The following is a 13,262-nucleotide window of genomic DNA, read 5'->3' as shown; positions in this document are numbered from 1 at the left end:
TTACAATGGCAGTAAAGCAAACATTAAATTGTCAGCATTCACTAATTAACGACAACAGGTCTGTGGAAACTGGCAGACTGCAGCTGTAGTGCAAGGCGCCTGCGTACACTCACAGGTGAGATTTTGACATTTTTATTTCTGTGTTTGTGTGCGAGAGAAAGATTCCAGGGAATAGCATCGATGAAAATAAAAACGGTTGTGAAAATAAAAGAAGGGGGCTCTTCTTTTATTTATCTGCGGGTGCACACACAGTAACATCTTTAATCTTTACGGTATTCTCCTCCAGCGTGAAAAAGCCTTTTATAGACAAAATTTGAGCAAATAACTAACCTGTGGGATGTTGGGCATTGGAACTTCGCCCATGGAGATCAATGTTCTTCCTTTGGATAATATCCCGAGACCACATGAGGACTAATCAAACAAATGCTTAAAGCTCTAAAAAATTCATTCGCCTCAACTTCTTGAATTTGGCTTCATCCAAATGTGAAAACTGCAGTGTGGATCTGCATGAAGACCCTGTTAATGTGTTGGTGCCTTGTGATGCCAGTCCGTCTTTTTAGTCTAGTCTGCATTCTCCCCTCTCATTTTTTGGAGACTTGACAGTATCCCCACTGTACATCCAGTCAGTTTTCATCACGACTTCCATTCGGTTCCATCTGAGGGGGGAAAAAAACGCAGACCGGCGCACACCGCATTCAGCTCACCGCGCAACAAATCCTGGAGACGAAAATAAGCGACAACCAAGTTTCCTCGGTGGATTACACCTGGTTCAGCAACGCGTCCAGTTTCCCCCAGGGTGAATGCTTTCACCGATGTTCTTTCCCACTCGACTTATCCACCTGTTGGGGAAGATTGAGCGAAAAGCAGCGCCTCCAGGAATAAACGCAGAGCGGCCAGATGCCTGGCAAGCGGTCTGCGGAGCGCTGCTGCAAACTGGTCGTGCGCACTTGGAGACGCATTGAGCACTGTGGCACTGCAAGAGGGGGGGAAATCATCTAAACAAGCAACTGAGCCAGACATCCAGCCTCTCCTTCAAACAAATTAAGATGACACTTAACATAAGATTCAGTTTCCCATTTAGCTTTGCTTGTGTCAGGAATGCCATCCAAGATAAGAAACAGAGAGGAAGTTATGGTGCGGATTATTCTAAGAGCATTATAAACAACTTGAGCTTTTCAATATACATTGGAAACCAGTAAAATTATTCAAAAATTAAAATATAGCATGGAAATTTTAATCAGAGACGTTAAAAACAGATAATAAGATACATTTCTGCACTCAACTCTTATGTGAAACCATAATGTTTTACTTTTATTCATTAGTCATCCAGTGAAAACAACATAATCAGCCAAAAATACTGCAGGGCAGGGATACTCAACCTGCTTTATGTGAGGGCCACTTTTGCAAAATAACAGCAGGCCTGGAGCCAGTTAATGATAAACAAAAATCAATATTTTTCAGTATAAATGAATTAACCTTCTGCATTTGCTGAGGCGTTTCTAGGATTTAAGGACATTCGGGGTTTAGCCAAGACAAGACCTCTGTTTGAGGGTTCACTGGTTCCTCCTCTGGCACTTTTTTGATAAACAAGCTCTATTTTGATGTTTTTTATGCACTCTGGCACCTTATTAACATTCAAAGTACAAGACAAAAACTCCTAAAGTGAGTCAATTTATTTTCTTTGTGAATTAGAGAATGGTTGGTGGCCACCCAACACCTTATTCTGCACCAAATCTGACTTGCAGGCTGTAAATTGTGTGGTTGCTGGAGATCAGGGGTGTCAAACATACAGCCCATGGGCCAGAAAGTACCGCCAAGGGGTCCAATCCGGCCCACTAGATGAGTAGACTAAGAGGTGCCAGGTTTCAGGAGCAAGTTAAATTCTGCTTTGGAGGCTTTTCCACCCTGACCACAATACAGTTCTCTGATTTAACAATGAATACTTACTGTGACCATGTTTAAAGATATTGAACATTGTGCAAAATACTGTCAACCAGCAGCTTCGGTTCAAAGGAATCTGTATCAGGAAATGTATGATGAATGCACATGTCATGACAGTGAGAAGTAGACTGACTGAACGGGAAAATCTGAGAAACACTATTGACATCTCAGGCTGTTAACAAAGGAAACTGTATGCGTTTATCACTTTATCAAGCTAAAATCCAATCCACTGTGTTATGAGTGAGTTGATGTGATGCATACTGAATATGGGAGAGAAGTGACAAGGACACCTTCCATCCACTCCGACGTATTCATCAGTGGTCTGGACACACTGTACGTGCCTGGTGTCAAATTATGTGTCACTGTTTATTCACTAATTTCTCCCAACAGCGAATCAGCTCACTGATCATAGGTCAATAACATGCCAACTGTCTCCCTCTTTCCCCCTCTGTTATACTTACAGGTCTGTTGATGTTGTAAATTCTTCCTCATAGTGTGTAATGCTGCTGAATGTCCTTTGACATGTTTATAGTCTCCAGGCCAGACTCATTCCTTGTATCTTGTCTGTGTGTGTGTTTGTGTGTAAGTTTATGTTGGCAGAACTTGTGTTTGAACTGCAGTTTCCAGTCGCACTGAAATGTCACCGGGGACAGATTTTTGGATATGGTGAGCCTTTGATTACCGGCCCAGTCGCCAGAAGAAAATGTTGGCATTGCATGGTACGTTTCTGCAAACCACGAATATGTTCCAGTTGTACTTTTCATACGTATCACATCAAACTCTCTGAAGTGACGAAGTTGTGACTGCATGTATATGAACTGAATTTGCGGATAGCGGATAGCGGATGGCGTGGCATCTAGGTGAGGCCACTGCCAAGCTGCAGACAGACCATTCTTCAAGATCAGCAAACCAAAACACCAGCTGTTGTTCAGGGAGACAATTCCAGCAATGATTGTGCCACTAAAAATTGTTGTTTTTTAGCCAGCCACTGCTGCTTTTCCTGTGTAGATATTGCCACCAAAAACTATTTTGAAACAAAATATGATTTTTCCAAACCTTAACCAAGTGCTTTTTGTGCCTAAACATTACCACACATTAACCACAGTGTTGTTGAAATGTAAAGTTTCAACATATCTGCCACATAATAACATACAAATACACATAGCTGCAGTTTGCAGTAACATGCAAAGCCAACATTTATTCTGGTGTGATTAGTCAGTGTTTGCTTCTGATACTGGAACGTATGTTTGTGTGAGGATAGATTTGTCGGTGTACTACGTATAATTATTGTTCTGTGTTGCAATCATAAACAGAAATTAATGCTATGGTCAAAAATGTGTATGCACAACACATACTGATTTAATCATTAAAAAAATGAAAGAGCCTCTCCCTGGTCTATGCAATTCTGGCTGCCTCCTGAGGCATTTTCTAATTAAAAAATAATTTAAGGCTTCATGTCCCTGTGCTGCTAATTTCTTTGATGCACACTATGGAGTCATATTAAATGGCTGCACTCATGGGATAGCAGGGTTCCCTGAAACTGGGCTTGAATCCCACATGGAGGCTCCTCCTGGGTGCAGAGGCTCTCTGCATCTCCCCTGTCTTTTGGTATTGGGTTCATTCAGAATTATTACCATCTAGTATATCATTATAACAAAGAACACTTCTCGTTGAGGGTCAATAATTACATTAGTTAATCCGATCAAACTGATTTAGGGAACACATACTTGCAGGCATTCAAGGCAGCAGTGCATTGATGCAGAAGGGCAGGTAGGAAATTAAAACCTAAGATTTAAATTAATGTGACATATAAGTGATGCCTGCAGACATAGACATGATAATCAATAGTCAATTAAGCTAAAGTACTACTTCAATAACTCTCTGCTTGTTCTTTTCTCTGTGTGTGCTTCTTAACAAAAGCTCAGGAGTATATGTAGAGCACATTTAAATAATCTTTAAACTGAAGAATAGAGTCTGTTTGGCTGACAGGTCAGAAATCAGAAAACGTTAGTGATTCTAAAAATAGTCCCTGAAGCTAATTCTTCTCCCATAAAAGGGCCTTTAAAGGGGGGTTGATATGAGTAGACATTTAAACAACATCTGATGTGATGTGGGGAGAGAGTGTAAAACAGTAAACTCCACTAGCCTCACTTACAATGATTTATCCACTTTCTTAAAGCTGGCTCATGACAGCGGAGAGCCTTTGTTACAGTAAAGGTAGCATTTCTTGCACTGGTTGATATGATTTTGCATGGAGGGGAAGCAGTCCGACTACCGCAGCGAGGGGATTTACACACAAGGGGCTCCTTTTCTATTTTTACGTAACAGTTGCCGGATGATGGTGAATTCCCCTTATCAGAAATGCAGTGTAGTTTCACTTGTTACAGCATATTGCAGAGTGGGTATAAACACTGCATCAGTGCTGCGCTTGTTGATAAGACTTTCTTTTGCAAACTATTCAGCTGCTGCAGCACATTTTGGAGCTTTTGGGGTTGTTGCTCCAGCCCTCTCAGAGCTGAACTGTAGCGCAGTACCTTCTCACCCAAAAGGGGTGTTTCTACAGATGCCTGTTTATGAACAACTGCCGAGACGCCCTGTAGTTAAGAGTTGCATGACTTTTAACAGATGGCGCCGTCCTTATCAAGGTAAGAGGAGACTCGATGTGTGCAGCAAGCTGTCTCTGCAGCTACAAAGCCAACAGGCACCCTCTCAGTCTGTGTAAAGAAACAAGCCCACTATTCCAATACGAGCATCCAGTTGGAAGTGATCTGCCTTTGCAGTCGCCCCCCGTCCGTCCGTCTTCCCCCCTTCTTCTTGTTCCTATCTCTGCCTCACACTCTCTCACACAGCCGCAGGTTAAACCCACTTTTGTTGAAAGCTTAACAAAGAGTTGGACTGCTCCCTGTTACAGAGGTAGCCTGTGTGTGTGTGTTCCCTGAAATCTAAACTTGTGCTCTAACCCAGAGTTTTTCTTTTATCTCCATGGAAACGCAGTGCCGTCCTCATCCTGTCCTACGCTTCTGAGAATAATCAGTCACCCTTTCATGAAGTTTCACCACGCCATGTATAGACTTTTGAAAAGGCAGTGCCCCTGTCAACATCATGATTATATAAGTTACAGGTTTTCATAATCCCTCTTTTTGTTTTTTCTTCTTCTGGGTGCATCTGTGGGAGTCGTGCTATATTTTCTGTCTGTGGCTCTAGGGGTTCCCTGAGGTTACTGTGGCCATCTGAGCTGTTTAAATCCCCATTACTCTCATGCTCTCTGAGAAGCTACTGGGTAATTAAAATTGATCTGTCTCCATCCTCCCTGGAGAAGCGCTGAGGCTGAGACTGCCACCCTGGCTCCCTGACACACAGTTCACATTTGATACAGTACGCAAAAATGAGCAAAAAAGAGGATGAACATTTCCTCCGCAATGCACAGTGGAGGGCGATGATTTACTCCTGTGTCTTCATATTGTACTGTCACTGCTGATACCTGCGCTGCATTTCATTTTTTGACATTTCTTTTTTGCAAAAGACAGGAGGAACAAAGAGACGACTTTTCCTCTTTTTGGGTTCACAGTCAGACGAGGAGGGGGGTCATCTAATTCCCTTTGTGTAAAACTAATTTGCTTTGCCAAATATCTTTTGTAGGAAAGGTAATTGCTGCTTGGATTATGTTTTGTTTTCTAATCCATCATGTGTGACAACCTTACATTGCACAGAAGTTGCAGGGAGGAAGTCTGGGTGGATGGTTAGGCTTATAAAATGCATGGCTTTGACATATAAGACCAGGGTTCATTGTATTGTCAGGCTGCAAAAACACTGTTTGAGGTTTGTCAAAGATTGTGGCTTAATTAAAAACATACCATACTTAGAGACACTGTTAACTTTTAATATTTCACCAAAACCATGATCATTCCTTCAAGTTCACCAAGTTGCCTAATCATGAACATAAAAAACATTATCAAGGGTTAATGCACAAGAGATGAATAATGTAGGGGAAACACATGTAAACACCGAACATTCTGCACGTATGGTCGAAAAAACATTGTGCTATGCTGATAACAACCGTAATCTGGCCGGCATTACATAACCATGTATAAGTTGATCACATGGAGAGCAGCCAGGGCACAAAGTTTTCATTGTATGGAAATGCACAGATGGCCTCTTAATTCATATGATAATAAATTCCGTCTGTACAAAGTGTGCAATATTTTGTATTTGCAGTTAGTTGTTTAGTACACTATCCGCCTCCCCTCACATCCGAAATCTTGGCGTCATTTTCGATCAATTCCTCTCCTTCAACTAGCACATTAAACACATTCTTTCAAGAACATCGCCCACCTCCGTCCATCCCTCTCCTCCTCAGCTGCAGCAACCCTCATCCACGCCTTCATCACCTCCCGTCTGGGCTGCTGCAACAGTCTACTCTATGGCTCATCTTCAAAAACCCTCAATAAGCTCCAGTACATCCAGAACTCTGCTGCTCGGCTACTCACCCACTCTCGCACCTGTGACCACATCACCCCCGTTCTCCATAAGCTCCACTGGCTCCCCATCCCCCAGAGAATCCACTTCAAAATACTCCTCAAAACATACAAAGCCCTCACTAACCAGGCCCCACCCTACCTGTCTGAGCTACTCCATCATCACACTCCCAACCGCACACTCTGCTCTGCCGATGCAAACCCCAAAGTACTGAGCATACTAGGGCTGCCCAGGACTAAGAGTTTTCCTATTTGACCAGTAGTCGTCATTTAGGGCCATTAGTCGACTAGTCGCCCGCATGTATATGATATTAATTTAATTATTATATGATATATTTTGGGCGGGGCAACACAATGGTTTGAGTTGAAGGTGTGAGAAAGAATAGTATCAGTAACATTGTTAACACTGTGCTACATTACAGAGAAATACAAAACCGTACTAATGAACCTTCATTAATATAGGCCTATATTTTATCTACAAGTGCACGTCACACACTGAGCGAGCTGCCTGTTAATGACACTGTTGGCAAAGCAGTAACGACTGTGCTAAGTGGCTAATGGGAATGTAGACTTTCTAGTGTTGTGTCATTCGCGAATGAATCATTCAAAAGAACGAATCTGTTGAGTGAAAGTACTGAACTGAATCACTTCCAGAACTGATTCGTTCATTTCTCAGTTCAGTTGAGCTCAGCAGCGAGCGTGCAGACCAGGAGTGGAACTGCCGATTCGGTCAGTGCGAAAGATGAAACACTCGCGAGTCGCGAGACAGCCTGGGTGCAGGGAGGGACTGCCTACCACGTGACGAATCACTCGGGGAATGAATCACTCTGTGAATGACGTAACCCCGATCCCTGAGTGATTCAAATCATTTCTTCTCAGCGATACACTTTCATAGAGACTGTTTTCTCCAAGCTAACGGCTAATGTAGCCAGGAGTCAAGCCACATGAACACAATCTCACACCTCCCCATTGTTTTAACAGACTTAGTTTCCAGATAAACAAACTTAAAACGTTAGGCTGGCCAGTAATGAGACTCACCAGTGCAGGGCAGACGCAGCAGCAGCTCAGCCGTGTATCAGTTCAGTGAGTCGGACTATGCAGTACACAGTCAGGGCTCCTCCCGCCAAGCACTGACTGATTCGGTGAACGAATCTTTTGAATGAATCTTTTTATTGAAGTGATTCTAGTGATTCAGTAACACCTAAAGAACTGCTTTGCCCATCACTACTACTTTCATGTTTCAGATGATACGTCATGTTTGTAGTCGACCAGTGAAGATGAGTTTACATATCACCTTGGGTTCGTCCTTCACCTTCTCAAAATGATCTCACACTTTGGATTTCCTGCTCGACATGTTATTAACGAGCCTGTGTGATAACTGCAGGTACCAGCCCTGGAAATTAGGGGCCATACACATGCTGCATCTTTAACCGTGTGGAAAATGCAAGGTTGGGTGCTGGGCACTAATCTTGTGCCTTTTCTGTGCCAGCTTTCAAGAGCCTGACGGCAGGTTGTGTCCGAGGTTGCTAAGCAACCTTAACAAGCATCGTATAGCCTATTTACCTGAAATCCTGAGGGCAGAGCTGATCTTCTTCCAGGCGCTGTTTATAAGTGTGTAGGCCTATTGTCGATGGGACATAAGCTCTGAGTAGCTCTGCACTAAAATCTTATTTATTTTGACAAGGCACAGCTCCTAATAGAGTTTTATGTTTGTGTTTGTTTTGTAATTCTGCAACTTAGCGACCCATAGAAATCTTGGCGACTGATGACCTTCCTGGTCGACTAACATTTGGTCGACTATTAGGGGCCAGCCCTAGAGCATCCGACTGGATACAGGCTTGGATTATACTGCACCAGCTGTGTGACGGATGTTTTTATATGCAGTCGTTTGGTTGTTTTTAAATTTGACATACGTAACACAGGATGAGTAACTGATATACACAGGATTATTTGGGGGTTGATGTATTCCTTTAAGCCTAGATCCTCCAGCTACATATCCTGTGAGTAATAGCCATTTGTTTGTGGACATAAATACACTACTGTGAGTATAAATTCCAGTGACTTTTAACAGCCATTTCCTGCGTAATGCTGATACACTCTCCAATCTGCACTTTCACAGGAGTTTGAGCCTACTATGTGAATGATGCCAAGGATGAGTAAACAGCTCTTCCTAGGGAACCACAGGTTGCAGCAGCAGAAATGGCTCACTCTGCTCGGCTATCACTCTCCAGACCCCAGAGAGAATAAACAGATTTGAGGACAGTACACACAAGCTCTGGGCTACTGTGCAGGATGTTCACTAACGCTGACCGTTTATGAAAGAGCAGCTCTGACTCCGCTGCAGTGATCTGTCAAGGACACAGCAGTTATCTTTGGCTTACGTAACATTTAATGCAATGCTAGACTTTTTCCTTACTTGTATGAAGGCACAAAATGTTTGCAGGGCGCTCTATGATTTCCTTTTGATTTGTTTTTTAATCATGCTTTTTTAAAAACTAGAGATTAAATTATGACAGACCAGGGTTATTAAAACTGGATTTTTAATGTCCAATCTTTAAAGGCAATGACATATCGTCTTTTCATCTCTCTCGGCTGCTCCTTTAATTTTGCAGTAACCACGTTATTATCGTCAGGACTCAAAGTGGTTGCCCTTGAAATCTCAATGGTTCAAAACAACATAATACATCTATATGCCCACGTTCCCCTTTATCTGTCACGGCTGTGCAATTCACAGAGTGGAATGGCCTGCTGCTAAATTGAATGTCTACTGTCTGCTTTTAGAGCTACTTTGCAAAAGAAAAGGGGGCTGTATTTTAACATAAGTCAGTTAACAGTAAGAGGGTGTCAAGCCTTTCCCAGCTGACAGTAAAATAACTTTAGGATGGTGAAAAATAAAAGAGCAGCCTTTGCTCTGAAGACATGTTTTGGCATACGTTCACACACTGAAGCGCATCACTTTACTTTAATAAAATGAATAAATTAAAGAGCAAACCTCTTAATGTCTTTCTCTGTCACAGGCAAAAAACATTAATGGAACTATCATGCAAAAATGTAAACAGACCAAGTATTGGTAAATGGTTAAAAGAACTGCCTGCATATATATTGTTTAAAAGATATAGGAAACATGAACTATTTAAAAAGGTATGGGATCAATAATCTTAACCATACAGATGTGGAAAGTGTACTGGGTCAGCTGAGTGAATTTGCGGATCATTTATAGGCTACTAGGAATAGGGTGGAAGCCTTGCATAGTTTGCTTCATTTGACAGTATAGTGGGATGAAGTTGGACATTGGCGATTACTAGCAGCGGGAGAAATATTTTTATTTAATTATTTTTATGTATCATTAAATATATTAAATTTTAATTTTATTCATTTATCTATTTATCCATTTATTTGTTTTTATTTTTTATACATTTTTATGTTTTAAAATGTTTTTTATCTATTTATTTATTTGTTTGTTTTTATTTTTATATATTTGTATGTTTAAAATCTTTTTTATTTATTTGTTTTTATTTTTATATATCTTTATGTTTAAAAATGTTTTTTTATTTATCTTTTTATTTGTGTTTATTTCTTATATTTTTTTTAAAACCTTTTTCTTGTTATTTATTTATTTTTAATTTTCAAACATGTTTTTATCTTAATTTCGTTAATTATTTTTAATCTTATAATTATTATTATTATTATTATTATTTATTTGTCTTGTGTATATTTGTATTGATATAGTTATGTATTTTTTATTTTTCTTGAAAATCTAATAAAGAAAGTGTAAAAAAAAAAGTGTTAAATTTTTTGTTTGAAACTTGGCTCGCATGTAAAACTCACTAGACCTAATGATGCAGCGATACAATTTCTGCTTCTTCATTTTGCATAATTTGGTTTATAGCTGTTATAGCTGTTATGGTCCTACTTTTTATTGTCTCTGTTCTTAATAACTAAGAAAATCTGTCGTATGCCCTGTAGTCATCCTAAATTACCAGCTAAACTCAAACCCCTCTAATGACACTGTAAGAGACTGTCCTCCCAAAAAAAACCATCAGCATCAGTTGTTTCAATGAGTGCCCCAAAACAACATATGTTAATGTTCATGTGTCAGAGCCCTCAAGCTGCTGCAGTAATTATGAGAATCAGGTGTCATTATTACAGAGAAACAAAGTCTGCGTAAGGAGGCGGTCGGGGAGCATGATGATGCATTTTGTCATTTAATTTGGAGGTCTTGTGCTGTAAACACTACCTCGCACCAATTAAAGTGCAGAGAAACAATCTACTATATGAGCAAGCTGCACTGAATCATCATAACACTACGCTGAAAAACCTGGTTTGCAACAGCAGCTGCTCAGTGTCTGTTGTCCATGATGCACTGGGAGGGTGATTCAAGCAGCAATGCAGAGCTGGTGCTTTTACATTGTCTTTACAAATTCTTCACTTCAGTATCCAACACATCACTGATTGCTCAGCACAGCTTCTGAATGCTTGAAAATGAAAGAAAGGGTTACTCCAGCAATTTACTGCACTAATGTTGGGAGACTTCTGAGTGACTCAAAATTGATGCCGCAGCAACCAACACATCCTGACTTTTAGTAGTCAGTCATACTCCTCATGACAAATTCACTTTTTCCACATTTATTTCCAACTTCAAAAACTGTGTCAGAATTCATATTATGTACAGTGTGTGGTTTCTGTTTGCAAACTGTCAGCATTTCACTGGCACAGTCCACTGCTGGGAAAAAAAAAAGCTTTCCGACGGTGCCAGTGTTTGGGTAACTCTGAAAAACAGGACACCAAATTTATTTCTCTGGTGGTGGCAGCACAAATCTCTGCTCATGTGCTGAGGTTTTGTGTGGGTAGCTTTCATATCAGCCCTGCAGCATCAGCATTTAACTGATTCAGCATGGCCGGCTGCGTGACCACTAGGGCAATGTAATCGTCCCGACTATATGATAGGGATCAGCAAAACTTTCCACTTTCTCAGACACTTTTTCTGTGTTTTTTTGTGGCAATTTTGAGTTATTAGGAAGTTTTCATCTTTGGTAGCAACACTATAGCTGTGACAATATAAGATTGCTGTAAATTAGTTTCCAATCATTAAAACAGACATTATTTTCTAGCATTTATTGTTCATTATATTGAACTAATCCGGCTGTTTTGCTTGTTGTCTTTACAAACTCAGGAGCTACTTCCTGTCTCACTTTTAATCTAATGTCTTTTGTCTGTAATCGACAATCATTTATACTTTGTAAACTGTGCAGGTTCTTAATAGACACATGGCTACTGACACACACATTAGCCTCTGCTGGTATCAAACCCCCCTTAGACCTAATTTACTCAGTGTCCTTACTCTTTCTTTCTGTCATCAATTTCTACTGGTGGGTCTATCATGTCCTGCCCACACCAGGGAACAACCACCAAGGAACTGCTACACAAAGAAATCACTCAGGGGCCGTTAATGAAGCCACATTTATAAGAAACCAATATGTGGAGTCAAACACACATGAATCAAGCCTGTTCAGATGCACTTTCACGAGTAGTTATTTTAAGGATGCTGTTGGGATGCTTTAAAAGGATGAAATTTCTTTAACTGCCTGATTTATTCACTCCATTTAATAGACGTGCTGTGATTAAAGTCCAGAGATAGTGGCTCAGTGGTTTGGCTCCCCTCCTTAACCGTGCTGCAGTTTAAATTCTGGCAAACCGTCAGATGAAATGCAGCTAATCGGCAAAGATACTTGTTTCTTATGCATGTGTAGCTTCTCTTTAACGTCACATTTCTTATGTTATTTTGGTTGAATCACACCTCCACTGCAGGTGTGATTCCTATTTTCTCCTGCTGCTGATTTCCTCCCAAATCTCCAACACATGCAAATCAGAGGGAGTGAAGGCTTGAAAGCACCCGTCTGTAATTATCTGTCATCCCTTTAATTGATGGGGCAAGCAGTCCAAAGTCTTTTCCTGCAGTGGAGCAAAGATTCAAGGACAAAATCTGAGATAATAAAGTAGAGTTTAAAAAAAGAAAATAAAAAGCAGGGAACCACTTAGATCTGAATTGCTCTACAAATGGCAATGGCTCTGAAAAACATCTTGTGTGAGTGTGCCAAAGCATCTCAGAAGAACTATTTAACTCTCTCAGACTTGCAAACCGGCATTTATGAGATATTGTCAGATCAGTATCAGTGAGCTACAATTTAAAATTAATGCAGCAAAATAAGGAAATCACTTGCAGAGCCCCAAATCAGAACCATGTAAGAATCTATGAAAAAATAATGTTGTCTGAAAGCGTTTCATACTGTTGTTTCCTCAATTGTTTTGAGTATGATTTGAAAGCATGTGTTCAGAGAGAATGTAGAAATGAGGGGAGAAATAACTGGCACAACTCCTGTTGCTAAGGCTACTGTTGTCCCTCGAGATGCAGCTCAGTGTGCCGGTGTGTGTGTAGCTGTGAGGGTGTGCCCACATGTATGCTTTAGGCATCAGTGTGTGTGTGTGTGCGTTAGATTTGATGACAGATCCTCTCACTTCAGTGAATTAATGTGTGAGCCTCCGTGCCCCAAGGGAGCTGGTGGAGAGCCAGGTGTTGACTCCTGTCTGACCCCCTCTATCAAGGGGGGCGACCAGATGGGGGAGTCTAAAGGCCTTTTTGAGAGCAATGCTGTCCGACGATGTGCAGGTACAACTCAGACACCTACAAAGAGACGACAAAGAGTGAAGGTGTTGACAGGTCTGAAGTGAAAGTGAGAAAGAGGAGGGGTTTGAGTAAAACACTTTCTGTGAGTCTCTTTTTACCTCGTGTCCACCTTGGCTTTTGTGGTGTCTGTGCATAGACTCAATAAAAGAAGTGGTCATTGC

The 13,262-nt window shown here is 40.9% G+C and overlaps 1 protein-coding gene across 2 annotated transcripts in view; it reads right to left on the bottom strand.

Moving 5' to 3' along the window:
* The window catches only part of trpc4a (transient receptor potential cation channel, subfamily C, member 4a), a 104,249-nt gene that overhangs the window by 40,685 nt on the left and 50,302 nt on the right, over positions 1 to 13,262 (bottom strand). Inside the window, exon 1 of one of the 2 annotated variants that reach the window (XM_033651816.2) lies at positions 331 to 950. The exons of the other annotated variant lie outside the window; for it this stretch is intronic. The gene's annotated coding sequence lies outside the window, so the exon portion shown is untranslated. Of the gene's footprint in view, positions 1 to 330; positions 951 to 13,262 lie in introns of those variants that run through there. 2 annotated transcript variants of the gene reach the window in all.

Source organism: Epinephelus lanceolatus, chromosome 11 (genome assembly GCF_041903045.1).
Source record: "Epinephelus lanceolatus isolate andai-2023 chromosome 11, ASM4190304v1, whole genome shotgun sequence".
NCBI classification, from domain to species: Eukaryota; Metazoa; Chordata; class Actinopteri; order Perciformes; family Serranidae; genus Epinephelus; species Epinephelus lanceolatus.
The sequence above is the reverse complement of the archived record's forward strand: the minus strand, read 5'-3'. Positions and strand labels throughout refer to the sequence as shown.